Raw genomic sequence first — 18,475 nt, 5'->3', positions numbered from 1 at the left:
ACTAGGGTCAATACGACCGTATCGTACCGTCTCACCTGCTGCCATTTGGGCACATCTACAACCCATCTTTAAAGCTCTTCCAGATGGCATTAGGCGCGTACACTTCTTGAGCGATGGCCCCGTTACGCGGTACCGTGACAAAACTTTTTTTTTATAATAGCAACTAAACTTTCAGGGGAAATGCCACGAGTAGAGGCATTCACATGGAATCATACAGACAGTGGGCATGTAATCATACAGACAGTGGGCATGGAACGGGTGCACCAGACTGCGTCGGAGCAACATGCAAACGGATGGCAGGTTTGTTGTAACCGCTGGTGGTGGTGATAATGATATCGAATACGAACAATGCGTACAATCCATCCTAGAACGATGTCCTAGCATTACATGCATCACAATTGACAGTCGAGAAAAGTGTAAATTAGGCGACAAAACAAAAAAATTTCAAAGGTTCTTTGAGTATGAATCAAGTCACAGGTGTATTTCCAAACACTATCCTCGGTCCAACTAGCTGTACAACTCTAACGGCGAGAAGTTTCAGCTGTTTTTGTAACAGCAACACTTGTGAGCATTTCAAAATAGGCAATATTACCTAGGACCCAAAACCCGGGGGTAATGTGAAAGAAGAGTCTACCGAATCAGAAGACAATCTTCATTTATTTGAAGTTACAACAAACATGCTAAATAAAGAAAATTATGCTGAAGCTGAAACCAATGGCCTACAGCAGTCATGTTGTAATACCGGAGACTACGTTCTTTTGAGATTACCAGCAACCCCGGAAAGTTCCGAATCCGAATATTACCGAAGTAAAAGCTTAGGTTAGATTAGGTCTCACTCTAAAGGTTGGTTAGACTAGACCAGGGGTTGGCAGCCCGCGGCTCGCGAGCCACATGGATGTGCGTCTCTACCGCAGCACTGCACTCGCCTAGCTGCTTTTTCATTTTAATAAATAGTTAACATAATTAAGGGTTTTCTTGTTTTATCAGTAGCTCTCTGCCAATGACTACCATTATTTTTTTACATATAAGTTTTTTTTAAATAGCGTTTATTTTTAAGACTATGTTTAATTTGTGAATAAAATATTAATAGTTTTTAAATTCTCTTACATGTTTCTTTATGATTATTGCTCTTTATTTTGGAAAATTGGAAAAATGGAAAAATACATAACAAAAAAAAATTAATTAATAATAAAATAGTTTAGTTAAAGTACTAAATTTAAAAGCTACTTTTGTAAAGCCCGCCTTAACCTATTTAATATAATAGTAGATTCATAGGCCAATCGAGTGGGAGATAGATGCGGCGCAAGCGTACAATGAGCGTAACGGGACAAGTCGTAACGGGACGATGTGCGTAACGGGACACTTTTCGTGCGTGCAGCCGGCGTTCATCGATTTATTAGACGTTGTCACGTCAAAAAATTGGAGAATATGTTTACTTAATATTTGTCTCATCGCACTCGAAGTCTGCAGACCCTTGTTCTAGATTACCTATAGTTATTTCAAATACTCTGTGATAGTCGAATGTATGTAAATGTAAATCCTTGCAATGCGGTGTTCTTTCACGAGCGATCGGCAAGCCTCGGAGATGTTCGGGACTGTTCGGGCGCGGCTCCCACCCCCGGCTTATTGATCCGGGCAGGGCGCGCTATCACTGCCCTCGGAGCAGGGACCAGCAGGCAGCGTCTGGCCACGTGACCATGCGTCACTGCAGGGACTCACGCACTCGCCGACTCAACTCGCCACGAATCACCCGCAGTCATAAAACATACACACTTCACATTTGGCTCGTGTATTCTCTTCGCCGCCTCCACATCCGTTAACCCTTTGTTTTGTAGTGGTATTTCTATGATACCACTTTGAAAAAATGTTACTATTCGGAATGTTTCAGTGGTATTGCCGAAATACCTCGCGTGAGTAAGCCTTGTGCTGCTACCTGGCGATCCTAACAAGAACAAGCAACATTGGTTGCTTTAATTTTTCCTTCCGCCACGTCTGCTAAAAGTTACACAATAGATTCTAATTTATTTTTAATATATTTCTGTGTGCCTCAAAGGGTTAAGAAAGGATTTTACGAATATCGAGGGCCTTAAAGATCGAATTTCCTCTTTAGATCGAAAATCTCCTTGGCGAAGGCTGTTACATTGTTGTTGATTCCTTTGTCTCCATAACAATGTTGATGCATTCTGCGTATCCTGGAAACGGTCATTATATTGTTATGATTATGAAATATTCAATACATATAATGTAAAACCTTCAAGAACAGTGTTAATAAGTAACCAACAATAAAGCCAAACAGTTCTTGCCAACAAATAACCGACAGACGGATCAATATTAATTAGTACCTATCGGAATGCCACGGCGAAGTCACGCTCAGTCCAGCTCCTGTTGTTCTCTTGTTTCCGACGCCCGGATAGCTTTTTGTCTTAACTGCAAGGTTTTTTTTATGAATACTTGTTCCTTTCTTCGGTGATGGCAATCCGATAGCAACTAATTAATATTGATCAGTATATCGGTTATTTGTTGACAAGAACAGGTGAGTTTTGCTTTATTTTTGGATACAATTTAACAATGTTCGTTAAGTTTTTACACATCTTTATAGAATTGAATATTTTATCTATCATAATACTGAAATGACCGTCTCCAGGATAAGCAGAACACATCAACAATGCAAACGACTACATGACGTGGTGTACCAGCATACCACATCCAGACAGAAACGAGAAGGCGAATGATAGTGGTGCATGTGTAACGATTGAGGGAATACACCGAAGGGAAGTACTGCCTGATCGGGGGAGGGGGGGGAGTGTTACGAGGACTCTAGCGATGAGGCAGGCCAGCCAGTCCGCGCGCCCGCCTGCGCGATGCAGTAGCGCCCTCCCTTTATTGCCGCTACACGCCTAATCCTATTAGCAGCGGGACCTCACTACCCCCTCCCCTATCCCCAACACTTATCCATTCGTTCCGAGAATTCTTTGAAGATCTCGAGAGTTCGGCACGTTCCCAGAGCCCCGTATGCGTGAAGTGGCGTAACTAGAACGCCCGTGTTCTTGCAGCTTCTAGTGTTAAGTAGAGAGGATTCTGATGACGCGACACATCCAAGGGCTACGAGGCAGGGTCTGGCCAGCACATGAACAGACTCTGGCCTGAGAGGGCCGTGAAGTGAATAGGGTGAGCGACCCTCGGTGAGTTGGTGAGTTGGTGAGTGGTAGCGGACACCCGGGTGTTGTATGTGCGGCGGACTAGTGAGTAGTGCGAGACTAGGTGTCGAGACTAGGTGTCGAGACTAGGTGTCGAGACTAGGTGCCGAGACTAGGTGTCGAGACTAGGTGTCGAGACTAGGTGTCGAGACTAGGTGTCGAGACTAGGTGTCGAGACTAGGTGTCGAGACTAGGTGTCGAGACTAGGTGTCGAGACTAGGTGTCGAGACTAGGTGTCGAGACTAGGTGTCGAGACTAGGTGTCGAGACTAGGTGTCGAGACTAGGTGTCGAGACAGAAGTGAGCGGTAATAGATGAGGGGCAGGAAGAGCCACTATCAAGCCAAGCCACAGTGGGGGGAGAGAACCGAGGTCTAAATGAAAGAGTGATTATTTTGTAGACAGACATTTACAATATTATAACTTAACGAACAGTGTAAATATTAGATAATAAATTAAACTGTATTTAATTACGTAGGCTAACCTTTCCGGAACTGTTTTATTTTTTCCCCACTTGTAAAACTAGTATAAATTACCGTTCCCAAACCCTTACACCGCCAGTCCTTTAGTTTTAGGGAACTGATTTTGGTCTCCCATCAGTGACTCAATTAGCGCGCATGCGCAGAATACTTGTAGACTTGTAGAGTTAATGATTGGCATTGAAATTAGAAATTTAGTAAGCCACGCGTTTTTTTTGTAAACTACATCGAGCTGGATGAAATGTAGTGACGTATAGCTCCACATTGCACTTATCAGACGAGATGCTAAATGTTTTAACGACGTCCGAATACATGTCTATATTATCTGCGCCTAATGCAAAATTGGAAACGCTTGACCGATATTTACGTTTAGTTATTGCAATATTTTTAAAATGTAAGCAAATTTATTTGTACTGGTGCTATTGGCAATAAGCTGTCATGCTGGACAATTACATCATATTTCACCGAAATATTCGGACTATTTTCAAAAATTTTGAGAAAGATTTACAGACACCCACAGTGCATTAGAGCAATTTTTCATGATAGTTAACTCACAATTCTTTATTTAAAGTTTTTTAATGCCCCGGACTATTTTTTTAATCCCACTAAAACATTAACACATGTTTATGTCACATTTATATGTCGTTCATGATCATGCGGAATAGTTATGTTGCTTCTCAACACTGCAGATGATTAAAAACATTTAACGAGAAGGTGACCTAAAAAGTATCACTAATGTGCACTTCTTTAAACGGAAACTTATTTAACTTAACAAGAAATAAACTTTCGGCAAGTTTTCAGATGGCCACAACCACAGCGGGCTTCAAGGTCAACTGTCAGACCTGTACGAGGACACGACTCTGAGCTACTCACTGCCGTCTCGACGCCAGGAACGACCGAAGCTACTACGTGAGCGATGCAGGGGACGCACCACAACGCCGAAATACCGCATCGCCGAACGTACAATAACGCCGAATACCATAACGCCGAATGTCAAAATTGACCACAACGCCGACAGCTAGAAAACTGTGTACCACAACGCCGAAATACCGCATCGCCGAACGTACAATAACGCCGAAAAATGCCATTGCAGGACTGCCACAAAGGTTACGTTAGGTAAGGTTAGCACACAATTTCATTCAGTTGTTTTCCCCGCAAAATCATTTTTCGGCGTTGTGGTATTTCGGCGTTGTCGTAACGACCCAGCGATGCACAGTTCACAGTCCAGTTCACTGCATCACTAATGGTTGGAAAGAACGCAGGGGAATGAGTAACGTCATGGAAGCAGGCCAGTGATAAACTGGGATGGAAGAACGAAGGAACCTACAGTATGGAAACGGTGAAAGAGTAAATGGACGGTGTTATGTAAAAATGGTTCAACCCACAAACATTTTCAACTGAGTAAATTGAGCTCAAAGTCGAACACACAATAACCGCTATTGTGGCAGTGCGTTGAATGTTTGGTCTCAAGATGGCACAGTAGCAAGGAATGTCGGTTAAAAAAAATTAGCTCAATTAAAAGTGTCATTTTACGTACAGAATTATTTCAATAACTTTTTTTCCTTTTGTTGGTTAACTCATTTTTGCATAACACCATCCAAATAGCGTTGTGATAAATACGAATGAGTGAGTTCATAATATTGTAACCGGACCTAATTTGTCTTGACTCAGGAGCCTACGCAGAATTTTATTTTTTTTGGGGGGGGGGGGGGAAGAAGGGGGAATAGAACCTCTTTGCTTGCTGTTTGCTTTCAAATTCTTTCCCTTTGTAGCTGGGGATGATAGATTTTTAAGATTTTTTAGGATATCAGGGAGGGGGATTCCCATCTCCCCCTGTTTCTCCCTTTGGTATGACTCAACTGAAACTTTGGACTTAGGCTCTAATAATTTTCCCTTAATGCTTGGGAAAATGTTTTGAGCCAGGTACGAAGTTATTGTTCGATAGGAGATGCAATAAACGGACTGAGTTCAATGATCTCTGAGGTACAGTGTTTTAGACACAGCAGCAGGAAGCGGTCAAACCTGTCCGCGGAGTTCGCTGGCCACAACAGTCGTGAAGACACTGTGCATTCGCAAAGAATTAAATAAATAAAAATGGTTGTCTGTAAAGTCAGTTTACGGACGATACTTTAACGTGACGTCATAACAAAACATTGATGACATGATTGCATACTTTTATGAATAAAATTGAATCATTTTTATTGAATTATCACTATTTTGTACGGATACAAAGAAGGAGTGAAATGAAATCTGCAATTTAATTGATAAAATTACTTTTATTTGCACTCATTAATTCAAATATGTTTATTACGTTAACGTAGAGATTATTTTAACTATAACTTTTATTCATGTTTGCTAATTAACTTCTTCCAATCTGTTATTCTTTTAAGGATAGGACGATGATAGGAAAAGTAGGAAACGAATGGGAGTGTTTCAAGTTTAATGTGCCTCGAAAAAGTCAAGTCGATGGTTGTTCCAATCGAGTGGAAGAGAGATAGATGCGGCGCAAGCGTACAATGAGCGTGACGTGCAATGAGTGCAAATAAAAGTAAATTTATCAATTAAATTGTACATTTCATTTCACTACTTTTTTGTATCCATACAAAATAGTGATAATTCAATAAAAATGATTCAATTTTATTCATAAAAGTATGCCATCATTTCATCAATATTTGTTATGACATCACGTTAAACTATCGTCCGTAAACCGACTTTACAGATAACCAATTATTTTTTTTGTCTTAGTCATGCATGTTCCGACCCTGCGAACTGCCCTTCGTTGTGTTACTGTCTCACGACCTCGACTGCGACAGTAACAGTGAACCTGACTTTTTAGTGTTCAGCAAATTTTGACCCATTAAATTTTTTATAGTCTGAGATTGTGACAAGCTAAACTTATCTATTAAAATTAGCTGGTAGCAGATACACGATTAGTAGTCATTATAGTTATCAATGATCTGTTTTGTGTAACGTGACTTGTCCAATAACTTTGTGGTTGCTTGTACGGACTGCAATTAACTAGAACTAAGACTTCCGACTGCAAGGTAGGAAGGGATACACCTACTGTTCACTGACCTAGAGTCTAACACCCGAATAATTCGCGTTTGCGCATCCTCGGATTATCTGATTTTGCTGTCAGTCAGGTCAAGTCTCTTACGTAAATACAACTATCGCCAATATTAATCCTTTGTATATTTTTTTTCCGGAAGGACACGTGACATCCCGTCCAAGAGATCTTAGCAGAAAGTTTGGTTGGGTTAGGTCAAAACAACCTTACTACTCGAAGGATTTTTTTTTTAATTTAATAGAAATAGAGAAAAAATAGGTGTGGTTTAGTTGACCTGGCATGTTATAGCAACCTTTACATTTTATAATGTGCTAAAGTTGCTTTATGCAAAGAGTAACCTAAACTAAGTTTTACCATCATTTGTATATACACTGAACAACAATGTTTCTAGCCATACTAAGTATTGTGTTTTAAGGAGGTAAATATGTTAGTAATATATATTTTACACGTTCTTCTATTGATTCGATCCGTCAACCTTTGGATTGGTAGTCAGCAATGCTAACCTCACGGCCACGAGGCCAGGTTACATGTTCTTCTCGCATTATTCCGCCAAGGAAGTCGCACGACCTGGCGGCAAACTTCGGCAATGTTCGTGACCGGTCGTGGCTGGTCGGGGGTCAGAGAAGCGCCGGCGACCCACGGGAGTTACGTAACCGCCGCCGCGCGCGAACAGCTGTTCACACATGTGCACGAGGGGGGGAGGGAATACCGCCTCTCCTCTACGCGAAGGTCGCCAGGCAGACGGCCTGGAAGCGAACAGCCCACCCGCGGTAACCCGCGGTGGGCGAGTCGTGGGCCCTGGGTGGGCGAACCAGGGCTCTTGTTTACCAACACCGCCAGTGTTCCAAGGTCACCTCGCGTCGCCAACACTTCAGCACGGCTCAACTCACGGCACGTGACAACTCCGGTGACCAACGGCATTTAGTGTCACAACGCGCTCATTAAAGCCGTCTGATGTTAACCCGAACTACTTGCAACGGTTATTTTTTTTTTTTATAATATTCCGGGATGATAAATCAGAATAAATAAAGATGGAACTATATAGCGCTCAGCTTTCAACGTGCGACTTACCGCTATTAAATATCATTCTGATTCACTCTTAACACTGGACATACCACTACAATTTCAACTAATATTCAAAACAAGTAAAAAAAAAAAAAACGCCAAGGATAATATTTTTTCTCTGCAGCTAGAGGAAAATAAATTTATTAATATCTGTCCATTGCTACAGTCATATGGCCTATGGCAAATGAGAACACACTACGTGTTCACATTCAGCGAGAGATCTTGGCTGCGTTTACGATTTCTTGGAATACGTCAGAAACGTTTACTTTTTTTTTTTTTTGCGTGGCAGTATCTTCCAGTCGTTATTAAGTAAATTACAAATTACATAAAATATTCACACATTCGAAAAATAACATTCCAGGGGCTGCGGAAGCAATGGGTCAAAGGGTCACAGCAGGAGCATACGGAAATATTTCAATACGATATAGAACCTCTTTGCCTGCTTTTGCTGGTGGAAATAACAAGACTTTTTTCTAAGATTGCATAGGATTTCGTCCTGTTTGCGGACTTCCCTGCGTCAAAACACCTTGTAAACAGCTGTGACGTCAGATTATCTAAAGAAATATACCTGAATGGCCGCCACAGAGTTTCTAGATTTTGTACGCATGATCTGACATTTGTTTCTAAACTACAACGGTTAGGTTAAGATAAAAATTACGTAGGTAACTTATATATGTAGCCTAACATAAGTTTAGAGTAAACGTTAATGTTAAACATGTTATAAAACTATTTTTGGGTATCATAACATTTGATAGAGTTGATTTGATTTTAAAACCAACGAGAAATATTCAGTTTTGTTTATTCATCGATCATTGACCTCGCAATGACGTATACATTCCGCAGCCCCTGCAAACAGGCTCTCGCATTCAAACCGGATACGTACCCAATCACACACTCCCTGTACGAGCCGCTCGGGCTGTTTACCAAAGGCATAACACTCGGACACTCGCAGAGACGCTGGAAGCGGGGAACGCCCCCTTGCAAGCCGCGCCGGCTGAAGCTATAACTGGACGTCCACGTGCGGCGATACGCATTTAGATCGCGGCCGGGGAAGACACGGCACGCACACGCGTGTTCTCACGGCTGCGGTCGACATCAACCTGTTAGCGCCGCTCGGCCGGCGACATGGCGGGTAAATATAGTCGCGACCGACCGCCGATCCCGACACAAGCCGCCAGCTGCAACCGTCAAAGCGACGCGAACACGGCACACTGCGCCGACTGTCGTCTTGTCGTGATTCCAGCGCTGCTCCTCGCAGCTGGTTCCCCGAGCCGCCGCAACCGCCGCGCAGCGCTGCGCCCGCTGCTCCTTGCAGCTAGTTCCCAGTCCCGCCGCCGCGCAGCGCTGCTGTAGCGTTCCAGTTCCACGTACCAGCCACACGTCAGCGGAAAAATCCATGCGCGAGTGCTGCTGTTAACTAACTTTCACCACTTAACTAGCCTTAACTTCCAGCTTCGCTAACAATGTTGCTAACGAAATAAAATTTCAAGTTACAGTTACTCTTGACACAACATATGAATAAAAACTACCAAGATTATAAATAAAAAATGGCTGTGTGTACTTGTGTATGCGCGTGTTAGAAGTTATACTTACTAAACTTACTTATTTTGCTGCAAATAATAAAAAAGTAATAAAATAACAGGACTGGAGTGCTATTATAAAATACGTTTGGTAAAATATATTTCAATTAAATTTAAAAATTACAATAAATACTCAGTATTCAACATTAATATAAACACACCTAACCTGACTTATATAAATACACTAAGTAAATAATCACCATTTCAATCACTTATTCAAAATTAGTATATATTATTAATTTATGGACCAGGGTATAATAGGTATCAATCACTAAAGTACGCATATGATTTAAAGCACATTTATTATTTTTATTTGAATGTAACCTTGTTTTTCATCCTGTGACAATTTAGTTGCATGGTGTGCGTGCATCGTAAAAAATCCCTCTCATCATTATTTCATAACGCACCTAAGAAGCCTAACTTCCAAAATTCTGTTATAAATTAATTAGCATAATATATTCTATATTGCTTAATACATTTCAGTCTCTGCATTATTCTTTTTTTTCATAGTAAAAACCAATATAGTTTAAAGACATTTCAAGTTTATGATAAAACATTCTAAAATGCTCGTAACTACGTATGTAATGAGTTAAACCATTTTTATTATTTAAATTATGATTACTTGATGTTATCAACTGTTAAATATTATGTTTTACATTTCAATTTGCTACCAGCTACCTGTGTTGAATCAGAGAATATCAGAACTATCTATTTGATATTTACTGGTTATTAACAAATTCATTTTGGCGAAGAATAGTTTATATTGTTCACCATAACGGAAGGTAAACAATGATCATCCAAGACGACCCACTCCAGTCACGCGAGCGACCGATGACTCGCCCAGTATAACCGCTCCTTGCTGAGACCAGCTGGCGCCAACAGGACACGCGCCAACACATTTATTTCAGTCCAGCTCGTATTTCAGAGCCTTCTTCCTGCCGGCGACCCACCCAGTGGCAACATGGCAGCACGCCGTAGGTCCCCGCCTGCGAGGGGTAGCTCTCTTCTTGACGATGTCTGCCTGTATCTCCCCGCGTCTCCCCTATCGCCCGGCGTCACCCTTATCAACCCGCGTCACCCTTATCAACCCGCGTCACCCTTATCTCCCGGCATCACCCTTATCTCCCGGCATCACCCTTATCTCCCGGCATCACCCTTATCTCCCGGCATCACCCTTATCTCCCGGCATCACCCTTATCACCCGGCATCACCCTTATCTCCCGGCATCACCCTTATCTCCCGGCATCACCCTTATCTCCCGGCGTCTTCCTTATCTCGCGTAATCTCCCTTATCTCGCGTAATCTCCCTTATCTCGCGTAATCTCCCTTATCTCCCTCAATTCCCCGTAGTCTCCCATAATCTCCCTGAGTCTCCCTTATCTCCCTGAGTCTCCCTTATCTCCCGGAGTCTCCCTTATCTCCCGGAGTCTCCCTTATCTCCTGGAGTCTCCCTTATCTCCCGGAGTCTCCCTTATCTCCCGGAGTCTCCCTTATCTCCCGGAGTCTCCCTTATCTCCCGGAGTCTCCCTTATCTCCCGGAGTCTCCCTTATCTCCCGGAGTCTCCCTTATCTCCCGGAGTCTCCCTTATCTCCCGGAGTCTCCCTTATCTCCCAGCGCCTTTTTATCTGCCGGCGTCTCCCTGAATCTCCAAACGTCTCACTGTTTCTGCCGGTGTCTGCCTGTATCTCCCGGCTTCTCCCGGGGGGAGAGAGACACAGTCGGCTGGCGACACTCTCGAAACTCAAAATTGCAGTAATTCTCTACCAAGCCTCGCACGTAATTGTGCACTGCTGTTTCCGAATACTGATGCGACCATCAGGAAACAGCCTCGCCCAAAACATCCTTCAAATTAATGGCTAAATTCAGTAAGATACCAGTTGTGGTAGAATATCAGGACTATTTCAACTAACACAACCTGATGAATCAAAAAAGAAATTCTTATTCTACGGGATTCGTTGCCATTTACAAATTCTTTAGGCTTTATTTCAAGGGAATTTTACATTTGTATACGTTAAAAGGCCTAACTAAGACAATAATAATTCAACTTAAAAATGATGTAGAAGGCAGTTATATGGCAAAACATCAAAATAATGTTACTTTTTTTTACTAAAAGATTTTCCCAAATATTTCGAAGGCCATAAGGATTCTACCAACATGACCTTTTAGAAAAGTATGCATCGGTGATTTTGCAAGGATCCTTCTAACTATCTTGAACGTTACCAAAAAAGTTTTCAAGGAATCTTTAGGCTATAAGGTCATTTAAGGAGGTTTCAGTAAACAGTAATGCTTGATAGGCAAGAAAGCTATGCAGTGATCGTCACGTGAACCATGTCTGTGTTAATGGAGCTCTTCGCAGTTCCAGATAACTGGATCCTCGTGGAAGTAAGCTCCTGGAGTTGCGTGTTCACTAAAAACATGCTGAACAGGACGTTGAAGGAGAAAAATTAAATATTAAAATAGACTTACCAAGTTCTTTGAAGGTTATGTTAATGCTAAAGTTACATTTTGCAAAAATAATTTTAGTGTCCGTAAAAATGTTAAGATTTCTGGATAATTTGTAACCAGTACTTTCAGCATGCCGAGGGTTCAAAATGTTCTTACGGAGTGGTACTTGAATTGGTCTGCGCCATCTGCCACGATTCTGTTGGACACGCATCTGCCAGCTGCCATCAGCTGGGAGTCTAATATTCATATAAGTGTAGTAGTCAGACACCCAAACAGTTACGAAAACAACAGAATTTGGGAACTCGCTCCAGGGAGTACGGGGTCGGAGTTAAAAAAAAAAAAAAAAAAATTTTGCGATGAATCAATTCCATGGTTGTGGTAGTTTTGCCACCTCTCGCGTAATGGCCACTAAATTGCTGGCAGGTTAACTGTGTAAAGCATTGTATTACGTTCTTCACTCCAAAGAACACTCTTTCAGGAGATGTATGGTCGAGTCCACAGCAGGACCATGTTGCAGTATCTAGTCCAAGCACTGAGCAGTTGGCGTCGTGGGTGCTGCGTGGAGCATGGACAAGGACGGCGGCTACTTGTGCCTGGTGGGGAGAGAGAAGGATTCAATCTCATCTTCAGGAAGACAGTCACCACTTGGCACGCAAGACGCTCCTCTCACAGAGAGCGTATCAACCGTCTCCCGCGACTCTTCAGGGAAGCAGATGGTAACAGAGAGATCACCAGAGAAAACACAATATTCTTCACATCATGAACGCATCCTGCTCACTTAAATAACGTAAGTACAGGCCCAACCAAAAGTTTATGATAATCGGTGAATTAAGATGGTAATCTTTTGTTAGGTAAATTCTGATTAATTTTAACAGTTCAAAAAAAATTCATTTAATAATTATTTAAAAAAATTAAGCATTCATTCTTAATTTCAGTAATTATATATTTGTAAGATAAATAAAATTTATAGCTCTACAAAAGAAAAAAAATCTACTGAAGTAATGATTTTAATATTTTTGAAATAGCTTGATTTGTATACATTTGTGTATGCTTAGACGTACCTGTACGTAGAAATAAATGGGGTGTGGCTGTATCATGGACACGGCCGTGTGTTGTACGTGAATACGTGTACGCAACCGGTAATATTTTCTATACAAAATATAAAAAGCGCTATTTTTTTTATTTTAACACCATACACATTCACTGTAACTATTTTACACTAATGTTTTATATATGCAATCGATAGATTTTGAAGAGAGCTGACGACAAACTCAAACGAAAGTCGTAGCTTCTTCGAGTCGAAAGTTATAATACATGGAAATATATCGAAACACAGCAAAATGGTTCTCTTCCTTTTAACATTAACAGTTTGCTTTAGTTAAAGATTCAAAAAATAAATAAAAATTCTAACAAACGTACATAATAATACGCACTATTATTTTAACTTCTCTTCAACTAGGTATGTTGCCACCGAATTACGTCGTCACATAGGAATCTATGCAGGGTAAAACGGGAGAAATATGGCAGTGATTTGTCACTATTCACATTAGTTAAAAATTACGTTTTAAGTGGGAGGAATGTTAGCACATAATAATAGTGCGAACGATTCACTGTAGCCTTTTTGTATAATGCCACCATAAGCTTGTTTACAGGAATATTCCTGTAAACAAGCTTATGGTAGCAATATTTGTGTTTGCCATTCCATTTCGGTTTTACTTTACCAGGCGTACTTGGGTACTATGCCACTTGCCACTGCAGTTTCGTCTTAAGGGCGTAAATTGTTCGTTCGGAACTGCCGATTTCTTTGGAAGATTTCTCAACTGCATTGCATGCAATCGTGGTATTTTTTTTTTAAAAAATACTCAGATACGTTTAACAAAATCTTTCGCTCCCAGCCCGTATCATCGCAGCTAAACAATGTAGTTTCTTTTCAGTGTTTTTCACGTTCCATAGTTTAAAAGTATGTACCCCACATAAATAACACGTCAAGATTGAATTTGTAGCGAGTCACGCCGTTATACCGTTTCCCTTGATCGCGAGACGCGGCCCCAAATAGTAGGCTGGTTTTCAGACATGCCTGTTGAAGGAAAAAGCTGTATAAGCAAAGCCTCTATCTTTGTAGTTGCTTGCAGCACAGAATCTCACGGAGGTGTTTCCTCTCACGACAGCAGTCTGGGAGCGAGCCTCTTGCAGCGCACTCTTGCGCTGACGAGACACGTATACACAGGGGAAGCCTTTTCACAGACGAGAGAGCCAAACGCCCGATCGTGCATCTTAGGTTGTTTTTTTTGTTCATTGTAAAATGTTAGGTAAGCTACGTTATAAATACTTTAAAACTGTGGACGATTGATTTGGTTAGGATAGCTACATTAAAGATACTGTGAAATCATGTAAACGGTTTCCTAGCCCTGGATAGCTACATATTAAAAAGTTATTTGCTAAGCAACCATAAAATGATTTTACAGTATTTTTAATGTAGCTATACTTACCTAATATAACCAACCATCCACAATGTTTTAAAGTATTTATAATGTAGCCTACCTATCCGAATCGACCGCAAAATTTAATGCCACACCGGTTTATACAATGAGATAGAACGGAAAAAAAAAGCGAGCATGAACTTCGGGGAACTTCGGGTGTGGCTCTCTCGTCTGTGAAATGAAGGCTTCCCTCTTCACAGCTATGGACACGAAAACAGTGGGAACAATTTATTGAGATTGTGTTGTTTTCCAAAATAAATTTCATTTCACGTGAACATTTTCCACACTTTCGAATCCCATCTTAATTAAATAACAAAAGACTTTGCAACTGATAAACTTTTTCAAGTGTCAGTTTCTGACACAGGATTAATAAAAAGTATATAATTGAAATGCATATCAAGAGTTTTTGCTAGAGGGTGCTTTCTAGAAAGCATACAAACACACAGTTCACAGCAACCATAGTCATCATGCTGTGATCTCCAGCGAGGACGCGAACAGGAACCAAGAAAAGCCCGACATGTGGCACAGAGAGTGTTCCGAGAACATTTTCTAACAAGACGTCAATGCTGGAGCCTCAGTTTGACCAGTTGTTGCGATGTGGGGTTTGCGTTTGGAAGTTTTGAATAAAAAAATTCCTTACGTTGATCGATGTTGTGTCATCCTGTAACTTCCTGTCTTGTTTCTCAGCATGTCATAACACAACGCATACCCAGGGGCGTAACTAGACGAGTTCCCACTCAGGGGCATAACTAGCACAGTTCCAACCAGGGGCATAACTATCACAGTTTCCACCCACAGTAGAACTCAGCTTGGAGCCCCCTTTTGATTTCAAACCAGCCAAACCAAAACCTTTCCCCAAAACACCCCATATGGCAACCAAAAATTAATTCCACTATTACAAATATTTTTGATTAAACTTAATTGGTCAATAAACAGATTTATTTGCTGTCATTTCATTTTTAATACAGCAAAAGTTAGATAGTACACGAAAAATACCCTTTTCTTTAATATTTGACGATATATATGTAAGTATCTTTCAATTCAAATAATTCAGTTCGTCTGCCCTCTAACATTTTTTTTTCGAACACTACTTACACTGCCAGTTCCTATCCCCCCTACCCCCCCCCCCCCCCGTTTCTGCCCTAGTGTAGTTAAAAAAGCTTTATATTAATGTTGTTATAAAAGCCCTGGAATCTGCTTTAAGTGGGCGAAAGACACAACAGTATACTCAGAGGTACACAAGGGAGAAACATTACGAAAAAGGAAACTTACTTCTCACTACAGGAAGTAGAAAATGGATTGTATTTGAAGTAATAAATAAAAGTAGTAGTAGTTTGCTTAAAGCTTACCCTTTTTCATTTTTAATTATGGTTTTCATTATTTTCTTTTAATGGTTTCAGAAACTAAAAAATTACACAGATCAGAATTAATGGGGCCCCAGCTGGTAAAAGTTATCAATTACAAATATATTATAAATGGTAAAAATTAACAATAATGTTTTCACAAAAAAATAACATAAATAAATTTAATTAGGAAGTTGCAACGTTTGTTAACCCAAACAGTGCGGGACTACATACAATTTTATTTAACAATATCTGATCGTTGACTGTTCACTGGCGGTGACTAGAAGCGGGAGACTCGTAGAACCCATTCCAGAGGGAAAGGCGTAAATTTAGTGGAATTCTGGGACGGGCTTGAGCCTGAGAAAACCCTGCACTCTTGCACCATCTCTCGGATCATTTCTTGAACCCCTTGGGAACAAAAAAAAAAAAAAAATCCACTGGTCAAGAATATAGATTTAATTACGAAACAACAAGAATCGAGAAGTTAGGGTAAAAATTAAATAGAGAGCCAACTATAGGCAAAAAGGCATTGAATTTTCCACTTACCATCCTGGGGGATGAATTGAAGAAATTCACTCCCTTCGAAGCTGCACAAGTGCTCGCGGTAGCCACGCACGAGACATGATACGAGATTAGCTAGTAGTATGAACTGAAGCGACTAGAAAACTAGATAATAAAAAAAAACAGGGATAAATCCTGGACTCTAGGGATCACATCCCTTAAGTTAGTCGCGGCGAGATAGCTTGCGAATATAGTCGCTGACAAAGCTCCAGAGAGATGGGACCAGGTGACATAAGAAGAACAAATCAATCAATCCACAGTGCTATATGTTGTTAAAACTTGGGCTAGAGGCCTAGAGGCCTATGAAGTGGGGGAAATGGCCTCTGATTAGCTGGAGGTTGCACCGACCAAAAGAAAAATAACAAAGGTGAGTCGTGGCCTAACTTAAGGGGCATCGGAGGTCACTCGCGCTCGGAAAGGCAGTGCGCTCCGTCGGTGAGAAGGAGAAACACACTCGGGGTTAGTTCGCAAAAGTCCTGCAAGAGGGGCTAGCGTAAGACTGGTACTAAAGGGGCCAACTGGTGCGCGCTCTGTCGGGCTAAAAGAGAACTAGGGAGTGGCGAGGTGACGGCCGCTAGGTATCTCGCTCCAGCGCCGAACTAAAGTAAAGTGGTTGTCATTTTCGCCACGAGATGGCGAAAGCAGGTCTTTCACCGGCCAGTGAGAAGACCTTGATTTAGGCTCGCCGGGAGCCTAAAGCATCAATGGCCCCGGTCAGTGCTCTGGGCAGAGTTCGTGAAGAGGGACGGGGGGGATCTGCTGGCTCGTGAGAAATGTCTTAGGGCGAGCACCAATACGGGCCAGACAGCCCTGGAACATTAGAATGGGGCATGAATGGAGCTGCTAACCTAAGCTGAGCTCTGGGAAGAGGGCTGCCCTAGGAGGGCGCTGAGAAAAGCGCTCGCGGTCACGAAGCTGGACACAGTTACTTGTCGCGTTTATGGCCAGAGGCGGGAAGAAAAATGATGGCTAACACTAGCCTGGCGAAATCACATAAAGCTATCAGCTGCGGGGCTGGTTAAATGTGATGGGACTAGTAGGAAAGATTTGATCAGGTTGCACAATGGGCTAACAAAGTTTATATTAGGGAATTGAGATGAAAAATATATTTGTGCCAAAAATTTAAAATTTGCAGCACACCTTCTCCCCCCCCCCCTCCATGGTTTCGTCCCAGCACATACCTTCCTCAAGCGCTTCGCCGCGTGAGTTCTGAGGATATACTGTACCGTGGCTTGTGCTTGTCTGGTTCTGTTGTATTCCCTATTTAGGTACCTATATACCACGAATTGGAAACATTCCATACATACATAACATACCCTGATTCATATTAAATCACAACACTGTCATTGTGGACAACATCGAACAGATGATACCCGGTGTCTTTTGTCATAATCATTTTACAAGTGTTTGCAGTAGATATTTTTTTTATAGTTTTAGTATTGTGTGGAATGTGGCTGACGATGAGGACCGATTGAGAATATATATAATTTGTGTTTAACAGGAAGATGATTCACAATGCTTCAACAACTAGACTTCATAGAAATACTAAATAAATTCCATAAGAAACAAGACATATATTCGCATATTTCACTGTAGATATGTATGTACTTTATGAGAGAGGTATTGGGTCAAAATATGCCACCATGGTTTCGACAGTTTTTTGGCCTTAACAATTTTCTATACATTGATATTACAAACTTGTCTTTAATATAACATAGTATCTAACTTGATTGAATGCCTAAAGTTATTAGTGAGTGGCTGCAACTGAAAGAATCCCTTGAGAAATCATTTTTGCTTAGTAGTGAATTAATTTTTGAAGTAAATTTCCAGCTTTAATAATACCGAAAATATACACCATGCTATGGTATTAATAAGCCTCCTAATGAGGTAACTCTTCCTCAACGAAGGTAAGTATTAGAAATTTAATGTTTCAAATCTTTTACAGCATACAAATTGTTGAAACCAATATGGTATCTTTTGGTTTAATCCAGGGCCAGCACGTCCATATAGGCGAACCAGGCAACCGCCCAGGGCGCCAAGTAGCTGGGGGCGGCGCAGCACGACTCATAACAGCTCATATAACATGTTTAACGATTATTGAAACTAGATGAAAATGGTTTTTTTAAGAGTTTGTAATGTTTAGATTGATATAAGTAATTATTTAAAGTCCACGGTGACCTGTTTATGATTTGTAATAAGTAAAAAAGTAAAAAAAAAAAAGCCTGCTTACATTTGATTGTTGACAAAATCTTAGGCTTA

General features: G+C 41.2%; 1 protein-coding gene across 3 annotated transcripts in view; it reads right to left on the bottom strand.

The window, feature by feature from the left end:
- Positions 1 to 18,475, bottom strand: part of LOC134541304 (uncharacterized) — a 475,001-nt gene that overhangs the window by 254,654 nt on the left and 201,872 nt on the right. The window lies entirely within an intron of this gene.

Source organism: Bacillus rossius, chromosome 18 (assembly GCF_032445375.1).
Source record: "Bacillus rossius redtenbacheri isolate Brsri chromosome 18, Brsri_v3, whole genome shotgun sequence".
NCBI lineage: Eukaryota > Metazoa > Arthropoda > Insecta > Phasmatodea > Bacillidae > Bacillus > Bacillus rossius.
This window is presented reverse-complemented; position numbering and strand designations above follow the sequence as displayed.